Genomic DNA, 21,007 nt, shown 5'->3' with positions numbered 1-21,007 from the left:
CTGCAGATGTGAAAGGCAGGTACATTAAGTACTGGAGTGGGAAGTTCTGCACACGGATTGGAACAAGGAATACTATGGAGACCTTAGATCAGTCTAAGATGATTGAGGTAGTGGGCATTCAAGCGATAAGAAGACAATACAGTGCTGCCACAGAAAGAGACAGAGTGCCTGGGAAACTGAGGGATTTCACAGTCTCAGGAGCAAAAATATTTCAATATTCACATATAAAGCTCAACTAAGAAACAAATTACTCAAATGTTGTCTTGGTTACAATCTTACTTCTGTGAATAGACACCATGACCAAGCAACTCTTATAAAAGATAACATTTACCTGGGGCTGATTTATAGGTTCAGAGGTGCAGTCCATTATTATCAAGGTGGGAACATGGCAACATCCAGGCAGATATGGGGCTGGAGGAGCTGAGGGGTCATTCAAAGGTCACTAGGAGAAGATTGGCTTCCAGGCAGCTGGGATGAGGGTCTTTTTTTTTTTTCTTTTATTGGATATTTTCTTTATTTAAATTTCAAATGCTATTCCCTTTCCAGGTCTTCCCCTCAGAAATCCCTATCACATCCCCCACCCCTTGCCTCTATGAGGGTGCTCCCTCATTCACCCACTCACTCCTGCCTTCCCACCCTGGCATTTCCCTACACTGGGGGTCGAACCTTCACAGGACCAAGGGATGCTCCTCCCACTGATGTCCAACAAGGCCATAGGATGAGGATCTTAAAGCCCACACCCACAGTGACACACTTCCTCCAACAAGGCCTCACCTCCAAATAGTGCCAATTCTCTGGGCCAAACATATTCTAACCATCCCAAACGTGGCCATCTAAATTTAGCTCTTTATTATTTACCATTCCCATAGCAATAGAAGTTTCCCCCAGACACAGTTTAAGCTTCAAGTAAACTTCAGCCAATTGGCTATAGTGTTATTACATAGCTAGTGACTTTCCACTGAAGTCACTCTAAACTCTCACTACAGTTTTTATGTTACTCTATTCATAACTTTATGGGCTTTATGGCATTAAGAGTAAACCCTCATGCATTGCATTATTCCATGTATTTCTTATTAAAACATGCTTATAATATAATATTTTCATATTTATATTTTTGCAATCATTCATCAATGCATGTTATTTTTCCCTAATAAAATCCATTAGTCATGGGACTTGTAATACCCTTCACATTAAATTATTCTTGAAGTAATTTAGTCTGTCACCCTAATGCTAAATGATGGCTTTTAGTGGCTTAAACTGTAGGTTGGCTGCTACCTGAGCAAATGGAGAATCTACAGTTCAGGTAAGCAGTGGGTTTGTAGGACACAAAGGTCTGTGTTTACCTTTAAAATTAATTTACACAAGACTACATTCATTTACAAGTAACCAAATTTACACTATTTTGTTATTATTCAAATCAACACTATGGTGACTCTTAAAATGATACATTCTTATGATTTCTTTGAAATGTTTCCCTGTGTGTTTCTAGTATTTTCTCCAGGAAAGGTATTTATCAACTATTTTTATGAACTGCAAAAAAATGTATTGAATAAGCCTTGGTTTTCACACTGAATAGCAGTGTGGGGGTCATCAGAGTTTCTGAGTATAACTAAAGCAAATCTCTTCACTATTCTTGAATTTCTATACCTTGTTCAAGAATTATTAACTTTCATGCTACTTCATGTTTGGCATTTTTCCTTCATGTCACTATTTGGCTTACAGATATTTCTAATGTCTTCCTACTCGTTATGTGATACAACTGGACAAGCAGAACAAAAGAAAGTCCCCATGATTAGAAAAGTGGGCTTAGTTTACTTAATGGATTTCACTAAAACAAAGGAACAAACAAACAATTAAATAAGACTTTTCTGGAACATTTAAAAGATCAGCACCCACAGAGTGTGGTTAAAACCAGCAACCTGGATGCACACTGAGAAACAAAGAAGACATTTGATGTTATTGTAAGTCAACAAATTTATAGAAAAAAAAACATCTCTAGTCAAATAGCTGGCTTCCATAGGTAAAATATTAGGCCACAGTACAACAAAATTCCTTAGGGGTTTTTAAATTTTTAATTTAAAATGTTTTAGGTTGAAATATAATTACATTACCCTCTCCCCTTTCCTTCCTCCAAATCTTCGACCCAACATAGAGGTAGACAGATTACTGGGAGCCCAACTCCAACTGATAGCACCTCCAAGATTATTAAGTTTCACCCCCGGCAATGGGCAAAAGATACCTTGATGGTGGTGGTATTCTTACATCAGTCAGGGACAGAGCAGATGGCAGTCTTTTGTTTATCCTAGCTTGATGCCTGCTTTGGCAGCCAAAGCTGTTTTATGCCTACAACACATAAAAATCAAATTGAACCAAATCTAGGCAGCACAACATTGGAGGAGGAAAACAGAGACCTCTGTGTGGGCAGGGAAAGATGCTCACAGACTTGCCCTCTACACCATGGCACAGGTAGGCCATAGACAAACAGAGCCTGCCCATCATGAAGGAAGGATGACAGAGACATTCAGACAGCCATTCCACCCACAGACCTACGCTCAGGTGTATAGCACATGCAGGCTGTAGCTACCCACTTGCCCTCATACCTCATAGTGCAGTTCAGACGATGTCACCTAGGGGCCTGCCAACTGCACGGCGAGCCTTCAGTGGGAGCCATCACAGTGTGTAAGTATGTATTGGATCTGCAGGAGAGAAAGAAAAGAGAAGTAGAGCAGCTTGAGCACTTTATGAAGAGAGATGGAACTGGAGTCTTGAGAGTGGGAAGGAGTAGCCTGTTCTGAGTAGTTAACCCCACCACATCGGGGCATGCTAAGGTTCCAGCCTGAGCTGCTGCTGTGGGCCATGCCTGGCTCAGTGTTGATGTCTGTGACTCACATTACCACTAGAGAACATGGGGACATCCCTGATTGGAGCAGCAGCTGGGGACTGCATGAATGTCCAGGGTCTGTGCAGAACTGGCCCTGATTGTTACTGGCAACTGCACACTGGAGTGCTGGCCCCACTTCTCATTGGTGCCAACACTCAGAGAGCAGAGCGGTCCTGAGTCTTGCCCAAGAAATACAGTAGGCCTAGTGCTAGTGGAAGGGCGTGGGTGAGCCAGTCCAAAGGGCGTCAGAGTGAAAAAGCTGATTCTAGCAGTCGGGAAAGCTGTCCAAAAGCTGACTGTGCCCTTCACTGACTGCAGCAATCAGAAGAGCAGACCCTGCACCTTGCCTGAACAGCACAGTGGAGCTGGCCCTGGTGGTGAAAGCATGGGTGAGCCAGCCCCAAGGGTGTGAGAGTAGGAAGAGCTGGCTCAGACCTGTGTAGGCTGCAGCACTTGGGAAAAGTTGGTCTGGAAGCATGGATCTAGTTGAGGCATCACTAAGGACATGGGAGCAGGAGAGATGACCCTGTCATCTGCTTATGGCAGCATTGGGTGGCATTGCCAGCAACGCACTGGAGACCTTGCCCTGGTGGTGGGAATAAGGGAGAGCCTGAGTATTTACCACCTCAGCTACCACTCAGACCCAGATACAGGGCTCAGACTTGGCCCACTCCCTAAATCTACATCATCTGCAAATGGTTGGGAATCATGAATGGGCCAGTACTACTGATCCAAAGTGGCAGGACCTCTAGACACAGGGTAACAACAGTCCTGGTGAGGATCCAGTATTGACCGTGTCACAGAAGCCTGGAACCAGAGCAATGATTCATTGCAATGAACGTTTGCAAGTGAAGATGTGTGGACAAAGGGGTAGACTGTAGAGTGAAATGTGGATTTGCGGGGACAGGGAGATGAGTGGGACTGAGGTGCAATATGTGAAACTCACAAAGAATCAGTAAAAAGTTAAAAGAAATAATCTTTTTAAAAAATTTGAAGTTAAAAATTTTATAAATTAAATACATTCATTAGCAATAAAAATTAATTAATACTGATCTGCAGAATTCAGTGCAGCAGTGCATTAGTTACTCTTAATTTTAGCAGGCATTGATTATACCTTGTGAGTGGGTAATGGTAAGATAAAACTGTAATAATCCCTAAAACGATTTTTCCTTTTGCATTCAACCCAGATGATCCAGTACCACATGTTTAAAATAAGTACATTTTGTATACAGTCTGTTTTCTCCTCTCTGGCAAAATACTCCAGGCTGTATCATTTATAAAGAAAAGGATTTTGTTGGGGGTTCTAGTTGCATAGAATGGAAAGTCCAAAAAGGTGTCTCCAGTGATGTCCTCATGCTGCTTAAAGTCATGTGGGAAAATAGAAGAAAAAAAAAGTACACACTGAAAGACCTGACCTCTCCTGAAAGCTGCCATTCTGAGAACAGGCAGGTAATACATTCACAAGAAATATGACACACAACCCAAACATTTCTCCTAAGCCCCACGTTCTGGCACTTTTTCACTGAGATGACTTCCACCTCAGAATCATGACAGGGGGTAGTTAGAGACAGGGACATTTAAACTGTAGCAAAAATCAGTGAAGCTGGGCCTCAGCTACATGAGACTATCTCAATAAAAATAGTAAATAATAATAACAACAACAATAATAATAAATACTAATGGTCAGTTGAAGGTATTCCTGAGTGTTTTCTTGAAGGGGGGGCACACAGTCTATTTTATTTCTTTGTTCCTTATTTCCTACCAATATCATATTTTATAAGACAGTATATAAAAACTCATTTCTTTTTCTCTGGGCTGCTTTTTCATTACGATTTTAGCAATGCTGTGTCCTGTGCCTTACATAAGCATTTTGAAAAAGGCTAGTCTATATCTATAAGACATGCTTTGCAGATTTTTATGGAGAAAGAGCCATCATCTTCATTCCATGCAGGCTTTAAATTCATAATCATACTGTCTCTGAGAATTTATTTAGATTATTTTTTCTGTTTCTTTCATCAGCAGTTTGTACTTTCCAGAACACTAGCCTCATAGATGCACTGTTGGGTTGAGAGCTCAGTATGCCATTTGCTTTGAGTATATGGTAAACGACAGCGCGTTTTAATGCCCTTTGTGCTCATTGTTATGAAATAAACATCCAGTTGATTTGTTTGTTCTTTTCTTAGATCCTGTAGTCATGCTAAGCACACTTTTCCTGGGAATTTTGAGAAGATTCCCTATGAACAGACATAGTGTTATATATTTCCTCTTTTCTATTTCTTTAGGGGGATTGTTTGTTTGTGACTGTGTAGCAGCAAATATGTTGACTATAAATGATGAAGAAGGATATCCTTGCTTTGTTTCCAAAGTTTCCAGGTGAAGCTTCTAATCTTTCACTATGAAATACATTAGCTGGGAGGTATTTTTGTTTGTTTGTTTGTTTGTTTGTTTTAAATTTATGTTATCTATCAGTTCCAGTGACCACTTCTATTCTTACCTAAATATTTTTGAGTTTCTACTTACTTTTTAATTTTGAATTAAAGCTAAACATGGTTTTTTTTTTTTTTTCAGGCAGCATGTTCTGACCCATCCCACGCTCCTCCTAGATCGATTTAATTTGTCCTATTCAGGGTTGTTTATCGTTTTATCCTATCCTATCATTTTAAAGACCATCTATTTGATCATTTTTGTCATGAAGTGCTTTGAGTTTTGTTAGAATTTGTATAAACCGTTAGACTCTGTACGAATTGATATGACATGATTTTCTCCTGTGCCTTGCTGATGGGGTAGATTACATGGATTGATTTTGCAGTTTAATCCAGCATCAAATTTCTGGGGAAAATCCCAGTAATTCAGTGTCTAATTATCTTTATAAATTGCTAACATTTTGTTGAAGATACATGTGTCTGAAAAGGTTCAATGTTTGCCCATTTTGTACTCTGTCTGGTTTGGGTATCTGGATAACGTTGGCCTCTGATAAGCTGAAAAGCATTCACTTCTATTCTGCTTTTTCCTGTTATCCTCTGGTTCTGAAATCTAATTTGTTTCTTTATAGACAGAGAATATATATGCTATGTTTTAATTTGGTTAAATTTTAAAGGCACTTTTATAACATAGTACATGTCTTTTCTTTGTAAATTAATACTTAAAACATGTATGCCCAATAGTTGTTGGGTGGAATATTTTTCATATTTCAGTTGATTTCTGCTAGTCAGTACAGATATAACATGCCTTTCTTAATTCTGTTTGGTTGAGTATCAGTTTCTAAGATGGAAATATTGACAACTCCAATGATAAATCTAAGTTTTTGAAACTGAAATGGATTTTTTCTGCATTTTGAACCTCTTTGTAGGTATAATTTAGAATTATTATAACCTTTTTTATTACGAATACTACCACAAAATATCACTGTTATAATTTTATTTTCAGTTAAATCTATTTTACCAGTTACAAACATAATAATTACTGAATGAATTTAACATTAATTAAAATCAGGGTAGTATATCTTTGTATAGCAATTTACTTCCAACTCATCTTTATCATTAAATTAGAAGTAAGAGTCTTTCAAATAACATATGAGTAACTTGTGCTTATTCATTTATTCTCCCTGCAATCTCTGTCATTAAAACATTTATGCCCAAGGTAATTATTATTGATGGTATTTAAGCCTGCCATATAAATATGTGTTGCTTTTAATCTGATTCTTTTGCTCATGCTATTTTGTCTTTTCTGTAAATACTGGGATATTTTTCCAAACTTATATTGATCTATTGATACAGTTTTTATTTATGTACCTTTTCTAACAATGTTTAGAGTGACTTCTTCAAATATTTCATAATTTGAATTATGTAATATTCATGAAAATCTTATTAATGTAGATTTATATATAAGACATGCAACTTGTGAGGGCCTATCAGTATTAGTACCTTTCTAAGCTTTGCATCATTTTCGTTTAGGTTTGTTTTCTATCTATGTTTTCTTTTGCAATGTTGACACTGAATCCCAACAGTTCTTATGTGCTAGGTAACTGTTCCAGTCGTTAAGCTATATCCCCAGCCCATTTATTTTATCTAAGCACAATTATGTTGAGTATCTATGCTCCTATAATTTCTGTTATAATAACATTTAGTTATGTTTTATAAAACTTATGAAGAAAAATGTTTATTATTCTCCCATGCCTTTGATGACTATTCCTGGTTGTCAACTTGACTATATATAAAATAGAGATGGAATCCAGAAATGAAGGGCACACCTGTGACCCAGATCTCGGATATTTTTACAACCTCATATTGATTTATTTATACTGTGCTGAAAGACACGAGCTTTTGATCCAGATACAAAGCTGGAAGACTCATGCCTATAGTCCAGATCTTGAAGCACACCTTTAATCTGGACCATACCATTAGTCAAAGGGTTATATAAAGACAATGGAAGAAAGAATGATTCCTTCCTCTTCTGTTTGCACTTACTTGCCAGCACATCTATTGGAGCCTAATGCTTCAGGATTCCAGCGTATACAGAAATACAGCTGAAACAGCAGCCTCATGAGACTAAGCAATCACTAGATTCTTGGACTTCTCATTCACAGCTGGCCATTGTTGGGTTAGTTGGACTGCAGACTGTAAAACATTCCAATAAATTCCACATGTGCATATACATACATACACATACATTTACAAGTTCTGTCACTCTAGAGAACCCTAAATAATACAGAAGTTGGTACCAAAAGTTCAATATTGCTGTGATAGGACTGACCATCTTTTTATATAGAGAATGCGAATTTGGGGACTTTGGATTTGGAAAGCAATGGGATCCTTTAAGTGGGTCTTAATGGACCAGCCTATTAGGCATACAGAAGACAGTTGTGCTGAGGATGAGTTGGACTTTGGCATCCTGGCTCAAGAGGTTTCAGAGGAGAAGAATTTTAGTATGTTGCCTAGAGATTTTCTTGTGATATTTTGATGAAAAATGTGCCTGCTCTTTTGCCCTTGGCGAAAGAGTCAGGCTGAGGATAAGGAGAAGAGACTCAGATTAATTACATTGACAAAAGAAGTTTCAAAACAATCTTGTTTAGACTCTGTCCTGTGGTTCACTCTTATGAATAGCATTCTGATCATGTGTAACAAGCTAAGAAAAGAAAAAAAATACAAAATGCATGGTTCAAGTATTAAAGAGGCAACAGGAAGTGCAATGGAGCTAAATCCTGCATTTAAGAATATTAAATGGAAGTAATAGAGTGGTAAACTTGGGACAAAATCTCACCCAGCTAAGCTTATTGTTTATGTGTTTGCAGTCTAACAAGAGATAGTTATATCATGTTAGGCATTATTATGATCTGGTTATAGTTTTCATTTGGACATAAGGCAAAATGATTATATATCAAATTGACAAAGGGTGGGTGACAATGGCTAGTCTCAATTGCTAACTTGACTGTATCTGTAATGAACTGCAATAAGGAATGTATAAAGATCTTGGGACAAGGTAAAGAAAGGCTTAGGTTTGGGCATTGTGGTGTATGCTTTTAATCCCAACACTCAGGGGACAGGCAGATCTGTGTTTAAGTTCAGTCTACTAACCAAGTCCCAGGACAGTCAAGCTTAAGCAGTGAAGGGAAAAAAGAAAGCTGATGATCATGTTATGATGATCACAGGGGACATGTTCCAGTCCCAGCAAGCACTGCAACTCAGCAGCTTCTGTGATGTGACTCTGAATTTAGAGACAGGAGTAGAAGGGATTACTGGGACAATTGATGCTAGTTAGGTGGACCTAAGAAATTAGTGGTAGTTAAGAAGACACCAGTATCACTGAGATGAAATCTTCTTGGAATCCTTTTCTGAGAACCAAGAAACTGTTTTCTGAAGATGGCCAAGGTTGTACCTAGTACTACATCTGGCCTTGTTAAGAATTACTCAGGTAGTACTAGTTTTGGAGGCAAGAAGGGTTCAGAGAGAGCACCTGAGGCTTGTCACTGTGAGAGGGCAGGGTGAGCCATTGGTGAAGGTGCAGCCTCCAGTTGCATTGATGGCCCAGAACTAAAGAGGTCATGCAAAGAAGTTGAGCCTTAGCACATAAAGAGAACTTATAAGAGGCTATTTGTGAAGCCTAGTTGCAGCAGAAGAACCCAATATATTCAATATGCCAGTACCATGGGATGACCACCAAACCCAGCAACAGCAGTGGAATGGAGTCTAGAGTGCTACAGAGGCTAGAGCTGAAAAAGTGACCCAAGCCCTTTGAAGGAGTTCAGAAGATCATGTGCTTATCCCATACATTTGAACTTGATGCTGTAAAGTTGAGGTTGCTTTGATGTTAGAAGTGCCAGAGCCATAGAATACCTGCTGAGGGAATCTACTTGTTAGTAGCTTCTGTTGAGAGAGAAACCAGTCCAAGGGAAAGAATTGTGTTTCAGTTAGCAAAGCTAAAATGTTTTGAACATCAGACATGAAGATGCAGAGTTTGGAGCTTGCCTAGATGGATTTTGGTCTTGCTTTGGTCCAATATTTCCTTACTATGGCCTTTTGGAATGGTAATGTATATCTTGTGATGTTGAAAGTATATGATTTTATGGGGGATTACAGTTGAAAGATTGCATGAATTGCAGAGGAGACTTGGAATTTTGGACTTTTAAACATTGTTTATATGGGAATTTTAAAGATGAACTAAATACATTTTGCATTATGTTATGGCTACAAGCCTATAGGTGCCAGGGAGTGGAATGGGGTGGTTTGAATAGGTTTGGCCTTCACAGATTTATGTGCTTCGATGCTTGGCAACAGGGAGTAACACAATAGGAGATATGGCCTTGTTGAGGAAGTACATTGCTATGTAGGCAGGTTTTGAGGTCTCCTAGTACATAAGCTCTGCCCAGTGCAGATAAGAGTCTTTTCCTGGCTGCCTTCAGATAAGGATGTAGACCTCTCAGCTCCTCCAGTACCTTATCTGACTACACACTGCCATGCTTCCCATCATGATGATAATTTATTGAACCACTGAAACTGTAATCCAGACCCAATTAAATTTTATCCTTTAAAAGAGGTACCTTGGTCATGATATCTCTTCAAAGAAACCCTAACTAACACAATACCCTTGAGTTCTTCATTTATACATTGAGGCAACCACAGATTGAAAAAAATTATTAGAACTATGAATGGTGCCCTTACATTGAGCCTAGGCAGAATTTTTCTTATCATTATTCCTTAAGCAATAGGCTATATAATAATTTTATAAAATTTATATTATATCAGATATTATAAGTAACCAAATACTATATTAATATGCATAAGATGTGCTTATAATTTATGCAAAAACCCTGCTGTTTTAAATAAGGGACTTGATCACCTGTGGACTTGGGTATCCACATGAAGTATCTGTATAAATTCTCCTTGGAAGATGCAGGAATGACCATATATTGATTTATATATCAATATTTCCTCTCCACTTATTAAGTCTTCTACCTTGATTCTTTAAGGTTCGTTATTTCTGAAAATTGAATTATTTAAAACAACTGTGAAAACATCTTCTAATGAGATTTAAATATAATTGGAATTAGTAGAGACTCTCATTGATAATATTTTGGTTTTAATACTGAAGAAGTATTGTGCCACTAATTTATGATAACATGATTTTTCCTGTTGTGTTTTTCTATTCAAACAAGATCTATATTGTTAGTTTTCCAAAATGTGCAAATATACTTTTCTGTTGCTATAGACCATTAATGACATTTTAAAGAAATATTCTGTTATTTATAATTACATTTTTAAAAATTATTGTTTCCATGTACAAAAGATTAGGATCACTTACAATTGTCAGTAACTCTAAAGTAATATAATTAATGCAAATTTGATTCATAGTTATACAGTGTGTATAGCTTCTTTATGTTAGGAAAACTTTCTGAGATCATGCCTGTACTTCACAAACCTCTTGTTCATTCACCTACATGCCTATTGTTTTCATGAACAACTAAATTTGTACTAGCCTGGTCTTTATGTGGTGTATCCATGTTCATATGGTGTGTATGTGTATGTTGATTGAGGATAGTGAAAATAAGATATCTACTTCCATTAAATTTGGGATACTTTTAGGTAATGCATCTGTTGTTTCTGGGGGTTTTGTAATGATTTTTATTTAGATTAAACTTGCATTTTAAGTATGGCTTGGTTTTCTTTGGATTTACCTCTTGAGAACTTTCTTGTGTTTATATATATTGATGTCTCCTATCAAATTTGGTTGAGATTGCAGCCATTTTTCTTTCCATTTTAGCCCATCCTTTTTACCACCCTTCCTTATAAATGCTGCCTCATTTGCTCTCATGTCAAAACCTCTGACCTCCGACTTCTGTTCTTTTTCACGTTTCTGTGTGCTTTCTCCTTATGGTTCAGCTTTATCAAGTCTTATTACTCTGTCTTCTAGTTCATTAGTTTTGACCTCAGCCATCTCTACTATAAGAGTCAACTATTATAGTCCAACTATTATAGTTGGACTATAATCAGTCCAACAGGATGTTTATTTCTCTTACTACATTTTTCAACTCTAAACAATTCATTTGAATTTATTATAAATCTTATTTTTGGTTAATATGTCTACATTTATTTTAAGAGAATTTTAACTGCAATTGAAGCACTTTGTAATCTGCTGGCTTTTAGATTATTGAGACATGGTACATATTGAAATTGGCTTTAGTTGATTCTCTTTCCTTATGGCAAGTTGTGATTTTCTTTGGTCACAGTAAGTAGTTTTAATTGTTTTCTGGACATTTATCTATTAGTCAGCAAACTTTTAAGTTCACCTAAATGTTTGATTCTAGTAACTGCTCCTCCCTTTAGTTTTCACATGCATATTTCACCTGAGATTGCAGGCTGTATTTCCGATGGCAGTTTCATTTTAGTAGGAATATATTATTATGCTCTTTATTTGGTGTTGCTAGAGCTCACGTTGTTTGAAGTATTCTATCTCTCTAATGGAAGGTTCCTCTGATAATGTCAGAGTAACTCTTATTGGATTTTTGGACAAACAAGCCTATTGAAGCTAATCTTGGTAGTTCTTTTGAGTTTTAGAAATGCCAGCTCTCAGAGAGCTTCCTCTCCTGAGTGGAAAAGGAAAACATTCTGGTTTTTGTCATACTCCGGTCCTGGAGTCTTAAACCAACTCTCCTTCTTAGCATAATATGGAGGGACATCTTCCTTGTCTCTTGTGTTTTGTACTTGTGCTCAACAGAGAATAGCAGATAAAATGAATCTAAATGTAGATTAATGGAAAACTATGATTTAATTTGAAGAAATATATCTACATTGTAACACAAGCAACTCAGAAAAACTACAACTGCTTTTTTTAAAGTTAGGACTAGCCATTCTGTGTGATGCTACCAGTTATTATTCTTTGGTCAATAGAAAACCATCCCTAAAATCAGCTTCCTCAAAGAAGATCAGTAGGAACACCAATCCATTCAACCCCTCTCTTTTATTCTAAAACTCTTAAGTGCTCTCTGCAAACAAAAATCTACTTTGAGTTAACAGTCTGTCTTGAAAAGGTTGTTTTGTTTTGTTACTTAAGTTGAATCTTTAGATAGAACATCAGAACCAAAAGTAACTGGAGTAGATAAGGGTTTATTTCATCCTCAAACTAACAGTATATCACTGAGTGTAGTCAGGGCAGGGACTCTAACAGGCAGGATCCTGAGGCAGGGACTGAAGCAGGGACCATGAAGGAACTTTGATGACTGGTTTGCTTGGCTTGTGTCCTTATGGACTCTTATACCACCCCCATACAGTGCCTCTTTTTCCCTTCCTCCCTCCCTCCTTTCTTCCAAGCTGGAAATCAAATCCAGAGCAGTGATTACCTGTGAGCTTCATCCCCAGCCTCCACTGTAGAACCCTTACACAGCAAGCCACCAGGCAGTTCTAACTAGAAGATGTGGTAGTAGCAAGGGACTTTTTTACCTGGGGATAGCATAACCCACAATGGGCTGGCCCTTCCACATCAATCATTAAACAAAATGCCTGACAGGCTTACCTACAAACAAATTTTAGGAAGTCATTTTCTCAGTTCTGATTCTCGCTTCTTACATAACTCTAGCTTGTGTTCAGTTTACAAAATTATATATATATATGCTTTGAGACTTTGAGGATTGTTTAGTGAGCCATTTATTTTAAATAGGTTATCTATGTGACAATAGGACTTCAACTATGCATTGGACCCTAATGGGGTCACAGGTGGGTAGAAAACTGAAAGGAGACACCAGAGGTACCCAAAGCAATACAGGCCTTTTAATTCCTCTTGGTTGTCTACCAAAACTAATTCATGAGATTGTAACATTAAGAATACCACACACTTTGTTAGGTTCATATAGACAAGTCAAAGTACTTCTGTGCTAGAAGTTTCCTTCATGCCAGATAATTTTCAAAGTCCTGGAAGATGCTCTGTAGACTGCTGAGGGAGAAATGGTACCAAAATACTTGCCCATTTTTGAATCTGTAATTACTATATGAAATATGAGACTGACCTTACCAGTAAGATGTGTTTACTAGTCAATATTGGCACTATTGTTAAGGAAGTAACCATTCACTCTCTTTATTATATTTGAGGCACAGGAGCGAACCCATTCCTTATACTATAAAACTGCTTAAATATTCATGGCAGGGGAGGTCACAGTTAAAGAAGACAGAGAGCCCAATTAGAACTAAAATGGTGAGAGGTTTTGTTGTTTGGAGTTTTTTTCTTGGTGGTTTTTGGTTTCGTTTTGTTTTGTTTTTTCATGGGGTGGGGATAAAGCACAAGAAAGAAAAATATATTAATACCCACTATAATTAATTATATAGAAGAGATACTATATTATTCAGCTGTTTTGTTATGTGCAATTATATATGCTTCTTATAGAAATAAAATAAGATATATCTTCTAGATTATTAAACAATGAAAAGAGAGATACAAACAGAAACTACAGATTTGTATTTATTTACCTCAGTTTTTGATATCATTGGCAGATTTATTCCCGTGTTTTAGTCTATTATAATAGAACATAATTGGTTCAGTGGGCTCAGTTATGAGAAATTACTTTCTAACAATTCTGAAGGCCTGTAAATATGAGAACAAGTTTCCTGGTTAGTTAGTTTCTAAGATAAATAGAGCTTCCTTCCTTATAAATCTTATGTGGCAGAAAGAATAAGAGAAAGAGGTCGAGAGAGGGAGAGATGCTTGGAAGAGAATTGGTGTCACCTTGAAGGTCTTACTCATCCTAATTTAAACATAACTACCTTTAAAAGAACCCATCTCTAAAATACCACCATACTAGGGATTTGCCCTTTATCATAAGAATTAGAAGAACACTATTCAGTCTATTTTAGTCTATAAATGAGTAGAAGTGTTCATAGGGCTTCAAGCTAATTGTCAAGACAAGTAACTATGCTGACTCACCAACATTAAGTAAAATAGTATTGCCAGTCTCATACTGAAGAGTAGTAATACATAAGAACATATTATCCCCTACAAAAATAAAATTAAGTCTCATTCATACAAATTGTATGTGCGTGTATGTGTGTGTGTACAATAAATTCAAGAAATATAGTTTAGTTATACAAGTGTATAATAAAGCAAATATTCTTCCACCCCCCCCACACACACACACTAGGTCCTTACTCTTCTACATTTCACAACAAATCCTTTCTCATTATTGCTATTACTTTTAAACACTGATTTCTATATTAGTCCTATCTGTAGGCATGGACTTCTTCCTCTCTTTCTCTCATGCACCTGTAACAGGACCATCTGATTTCAAAACTGTAAGACCTAGCTTTTTCCATTTGCATACATATATCATAGATCTTTTCTACTTGAATTTGCTGACAGATGTCCAGAACTAGGCTACCTCAGCCATAGCAACAGAAGCAGAGTACTGATTAGATTGCAGTTTTTCTGAGCCATCTGAGAGCCTGCAGAATCACTAGGGTACATATTTCCAGCATAGTTCCTACTTTCAACAAACACACTCAGACTACTTCTAACAATACAGAAATGCATCGTACTAGAGCTTAGAGAACACACCTGACAAAGATAGGAAAACAGACACAAGGAAGTAGACCAGTAAGTTCTAAGGTCACAACAGCATACTTTAGTTAGGTATCACAACATCTGAGATGGTGTTACAACGTAGACCCAGAAAATAGTTATATTTGGAAGGGCACAGCCAGAAATACAGGAAATAAGGCCTTGCAAAACATGGACATGTACAGCTATTTCCTGGCCTGAGTTGGTGATAACATCACTTGTAACTGTCACTAAGTTACCTTCTCAATCTAACCTAAGAGATGTCTTCACATATAACCTTAGCTCTGATGATGTCATCAGATTTTCTGTAATTTAAAAGCCATTCCAAGCCCTTTATCTCCCTTTACATTATCTTTTATTCCATTTTTAATACTTCTTTCTTATCAATAATGCCCCCATTCTCTGGCAAAAATAGCTAACAGCTTGACATGGAGACAAAGGAATCTCGTGTAGTTCTCCACAAAAGAGGCAGAATACACCCAATGATCTCTAACTGCGTGGAAATTAAAAGAACTCTGAAGATTGCTGAAAGAAGGATGGTGTTGTCTCAAATTCTGTCTCATACCCTTCTGGATCCTTAAAGAAATGGACATCTAAAGAGAAAATTGCAGAAGTTCTCACTATAAACAGAAATTGTGCTTGGGAAGATGAGCCTGGTGAGTGCCCCTCAAATCATAGACCACAAATAGCCTTTTTTTTTTTTTTTTTACAATAATAGCTTTGATCTGAAGCAGAAAATCATTGAAATAAAAATTGTGTTGGAAAGGAAAAAAAATGATTAGCCACAGCTAGTTTGTAGGGTTTTTCTTTTTTTAATTCTAAAGTTGCATGTATTCTGAAAAATAGTGTCAGTTTTAAATTGTATTTAATCATTGAGGGAAACGATGAGAAGACGACATGAGGGTGGGGCTGCGTAGGGAGGGGGAATTGGGAATAGGAGGAGAGCGGAGGTAGATATGATCAAATTACAATGTATATATGTATACAATTCTAATCTGTTTTAAAAGTGATTTTACATACTATTCTACTGATGATTAAAAAGCAAAAATTGTATCTATATACAAATAAATATGTTCTAGATTAGCTAAATATTATGATTCCTGTGGACTGGAAAGATGACTCACTGGGTAAGGCGTTTTCGTAAGGAATGGATATCAGATACCCAGATACCATGAACAAAACACACAGCCATGGCAGTGGCCTGTTATCCTGTGTATGGGAGGCAGAGATAATGGATCTCCAGGGCAAAACTGGCTAGATAGACTAGGTGACATCAGTGAGCTTTGGATCCAGCCATAGACCCTTCCTCAATAAAAACAAATAGAAAATAATTGAGGAGAATGTCCAACATTAACATCATGCCACTCTGTAAGCATGTACACAGAGATAACTGCATGATCACACAGACACATTCACCCCTCAAATCACATGCATATCGCATACACATAAAATAAATAAAATTCAATAAAAAAGATGTATAATTTATGAAATCAGCTTAGTTTCTGGTTTTGACAGGGATAAACAACAGAATCTGCTTCTGAATGATGGGCTAATTTGGAAATCTGTCCATTTGCAACACTGGCTGTTAATGGGTTAATTCTGATCCTACTCTTATTCATAGGGGGCACATTTCTTTATCTGTCAATCAGAGAAACTCTGAAAACATCACTTGAGACCTGAGCTTGGCTCAGTGCTGAAGGAGAGTGAAAACAGAAACTAATGACCTCATTTTTACCCTCTCTCACGAAAGGAAAACTACATCCTCACACAAATGAGACAGGGAAGTGAGAAATCATGACTTGTTGCTTAATGCTTCTCAGGGGTATTGTTCTGAATTCCACAGACCTGCCTCTGCAGAAGGAATGCACAAACCCTTTAGAGTCTTCAATCAAATCCTCTGCAGCAATTCTAACGAAGTCCCACTGTGTCCTAGTCCAAGCCAAGGGTTTGAATTTGGATCTGAAAGCAACTCCCAAATCTCTTCCTCATTTTACACATTCATTTGTAGAGTGAGTTAGTGTTAAGGCCAGAGATGTGAATATGTGATGAGCAAACCAGTGTAGCTGATTATAAATACCGAATTAAAGGTATGTTTGTACATCCTTAAAGAATATTGATCAATGAAATTCACTGCACTAAAACAATGGATTTTATGCAGAAATTCTCTTTGTACTTAGAAGCATGAAGTGAATAAAATCAAAAGAAATAAGAGAAAGCTGTAAGCTATATATCTGGGAGGCTACAAATGACCCATAGCATGAAAGCATTTGATGGAATAATAAAAGGAGATTAAAAAGTCAGGAAATGGCTTAGTGTGTTATCCAGAGGTCTACTTCATGCAGGGGCAACCTTTGAATCATCTGAGAAAGCTTAGTTTCCTCATGACAAAAAAAGCATTCACACACTTGTGTGTACGTGTGTGTGTGTGTGTGTGTGTGTGTGCGCGCGCGCGCGCCTTAGTGCCTTTGTAAAAATTATTTCTGTCCATGTTCCCACTGACTTCCTTTCTAAATACCCTAGGATAAAACAATGTGTAAAGTATACTCACACTTTATTTATTTACTTATTTATTTTGTATCTTAAAGGTATTTAGTTCTGGAATTCATGAAATTAAGTCCTAGATCTTATTTTCAGGTCCCAGTATATTCACAGGCCCTATTTTTATCTGGCATGGTAATGACCAAAACCTGTTTGCCAGTCGCTAGAGAAAGCCTAGGAGGAACCTGTTCACAAAACAGATGAAAAAAAATCACCCAACTCCTAGGGGAAACAAGGCTAGAAGATGGTTAATTGAAAACATCTCTATGGCCAGAAAAAGAAAGCAAAGCAAGAAGTGTGCTATGCTCTTCCCTAAACCCACTGTGAGTCCAACTCATGTATCTAGAGATGAGACTGCAACTAAGATCTGACTTCTAAAGATTTGTACAAGGTATGGAACTACTTGGAACCTTAAAAAGCATGGTGCACAGGCGAGGAGAACATTGTTCCCTAAATATTAGAGACAGTACAACTTTCTGAGGCACTGTGTGCTAGCCATGTGAGAAGAGAAAGTGATTCTGGTAGCCATCTTGGATGATGCTATGCTGTGACTTAGCACACAAAGCTCTATACTCAAGACACTCTACTACAGCCTGAAAAGCAAACTACCTGATTTTTGTATGTGTGAAAGATGCTGCCTGATGATAGTACTAAGGCATGATAGGACTTTCATGGCTTTGGGGTCCTGAAGTCCTAGGTAGAGGCAGAAACTGGATAAGAGTGGGAAAGCAAAAGAAGATGAAAATATAAATATTTACTGAAGAGGTTGTAATTATACTTTGAAGATATTGGTCAAGTTCTCCCATGAAATATTCCTTTTGCCACTGCACTATACTTGTCATACTCTGATCTTTTCTTTACTTGGTGCCATATCCTTCAGGGTTTCCCCTAAGTTTAAATTTCTCAGCCATACCAATCAGAGCAATAGAATGTATGATATTTGACAAGCTATATCCTCTTCCCTCTGCTTTGAATTTCAAGGCTTTGCGCATTGAAAATACCCAGCAAAAGAGCTATATCCAATTCAGGTTTGCTTTAAGAGAAGGTTACAAGATAGTGTTTGAGATCTTTCAGGCGTCTATTAAAACATGGACAATTTAAAATAATATCCATCTTCTGCTCACAATTTTTGAGTTGGAATGAGAAAATCCATTTCAAATCTAAGAAGTGATACCTGATAAAAGCATAAAATTGGCAACATTACCTAAGTTCTCTGAATTACTTCTTAGCTAAAAACGAGATATGTGTACAGTGTAGAGGAAATGTGAGCATTGAGTTAGTACTGGTCCTGTCTACTTCTCCCTTTGCTGGGGCACACTGGGCTAGCCTGGATGGAGGGAAGCTTAGCCAGGTAGATAGGTGCAGGCAGGATCTTGATTGGTGGTGAATGTGCCTGTAAAGAACACACATCCAGGAACAGCTTCCAAAACTGGTTCCATTTACTGAAGGTATTTAAGCCCCTGGGGAGATGGTCAGGGTCTCTGTGGGCAAGGTTTGTGGATAGGACAGAAGTATTGGACCATACTGCATCTGCATACTCGGGGGCTGTAGTTGGACGGAGCCTTATAAGATCAAATGAGGAGTGAAGCCTTATAACTCTCAGGGTAATAAATTCCTACTAGGGTTGATGGTGTGACTGCTGAATTTATGGCACGAGGTTGGCAGTGGGAAGGGTGCCATGACCTGCCATCCTCCTTTGAGGTATCTAGGGTTGAAGCGTCCCTCAACTTTTCCTCCATAATTCTGGATCATTATAGTCCCACAATAGGACATAAAAATAAAACATATAATAGAGAATACATTAAGCAAAAAGTGTATTTGCTCTCTTTAACTTTTGTTAACAAGCTCAGTGTGAGTCAACAGACAGAGATAATAGTCTTAGACTACAACAAACTTTCAGTTGAGAATTCACCTGAAATAATGTAGCTTGTAATTGTGTCTCTGAAAACTCATTCAAAGTAGGGGTTACCTGCATGCTCTAGAATAATGTCTCATTTGGGAATTATTTTATGTGAACTGTCCTTTCATCAAATAAATTATATGCTTGTTGTGGGCAGGATTTATATCTTACAATTTCACATAATTTTCAGTAGATGACAGGGTGATGGGGGCAGGAGCTTCTTAGTGGTAAGAGTTGGTTTGCTCATAGATAGAAAACTGCTGACCAGGCAGAGAAATATAGTGCCCAAAAGTGTGGAGTTCCATGGTTAATAGAATCATTGGGTTTGTATTCAACTTTCTTGATTATGATATGTTCTATTATTTCTCCTCAATGTGAACTGGTGTGCTCATATGATTATCAATGATATAAGTCTTTTTTATTTTAATAGAAAACAAAAATAATTAAATCTCATAGCCATTTTGAAGGAAAAGGTAAAATAGCCAAGCATATAAGTTATGAATAATTCTTTTCTTCCTAATTTTAAATAATGTTCGTCTAAAATATTAAGGAAGGCCTTCTAAGCTCAGGAAGAAAAGGCCACTTGTTATTTGTCATAAATGGATTCTAATTTATAATGTATATTGCTTTATATGTAAAATGCTGCAAGACTGTGAATAATGTAATATTTAGAAAGGTTATGAAGAAAGGGTATTATTTGGTGATGAGGATGGATGAAATATAGCCAAAATAACACATGAGCCTTGAAAAAGGATTTTATCTTCAGCTTTATCATAATTTCTCCATCCTCTTCCCAACCCACTCTTTACCTTTGTGTGTGTGTGTGTGTGTGTGTAGGAGAATAAGAGTGTAATTGACAGTGAAAGTAAAAAACTCCAAGTGAAATTCCATGATTTTAAAATGGCCAATCTAACCATGAGTTCAGTGAAATACATAGCATTTGGGAAAGGGCAAGTGTTTGTTAAGCAAATACCTTAAACTAGCTGTGTGATGTTTGACTTTTGAGTTCATTACACTAAATGTTTTAAAGAGTTTTTAAAAATCAGCTTTTCACATCTTCCAAGATAAAGGAATAGTCAAGATGCTTGCTCTCTCAGGCTCAGGGGTAGTGTTTAGGACAGGGTTAAAGTAAGCCTGAAGTGCTGGTCTTCTTTCTACACTTAAATAAAACACATTTTATTCAGTTCTGGATTTACCACACTCTTATTTGATCCATTACTCTGTATTTCTAGCAGATAGAAAACAATCTTTTTCTAGAGTGAAACATGGCTTGAGTTTATCCCTTACTATCTGCAGTAGAAATTAATAGGAAAAATGTTCCCACTTAAATACTGGAACAAAATAATCATGGAAGGCAGAAGGAGGGAGGAATCTGGATGGAAGAAGGAAGGGAAGGAGAAAAAGAGTGCAGGAGCAGGTATGAGGGTGGAAAAGAGAGAGACCCAGAAGACCAGGAGAATGAATGAAAATATGCAGTGACCAGACTAATTTGGGATCCATCCCATGGGCAGGCACCAAACCCTGACACTATTACTGATGCTAGGTTATGCTTGCAGACAGGAGCCTAGCATGGCTGTCCTCTGAAAGGATCCACCAGCAGCAGACTGAGACAGATGTAGATAATTAGACCCAACCATTGGACTGAGGTCAGG

General features: G+C 37.4%; 1 non-coding gene across 1 annotated transcript; it reads left to right on the top strand.

The window, feature by feature from the left end:
- Positions 1-2,213: 2,213 nt before the first annotated feature.
- Positions 2,214-2,356, top strand: LOC117718317 (small nucleolar RNA SNORA48). Its single transcript, XR_004608015.1, has one exon. It is a non-coding gene; the product is annotated as a small nucleolar RNA SNORA48 (small nucleolar RNA).
- The last annotated feature ends 18,651 nt before the right edge of the window (positions 2,357-21,007 follow it).

The sequence above is a fragment of the Arvicanthis niloticus genome, chromosome 12 (assembly GCF_011762505.2).
Source record: "Arvicanthis niloticus isolate mArvNil1 chromosome 12, mArvNil1.pat.X, whole genome shotgun sequence".
Taxonomy (NCBI): Eukaryota; Metazoa; Chordata; class Mammalia; order Rodentia; family Muridae; genus Arvicanthis; species Arvicanthis niloticus.
This window is presented reverse-complemented; position numbering and strand designations above follow the sequence as displayed.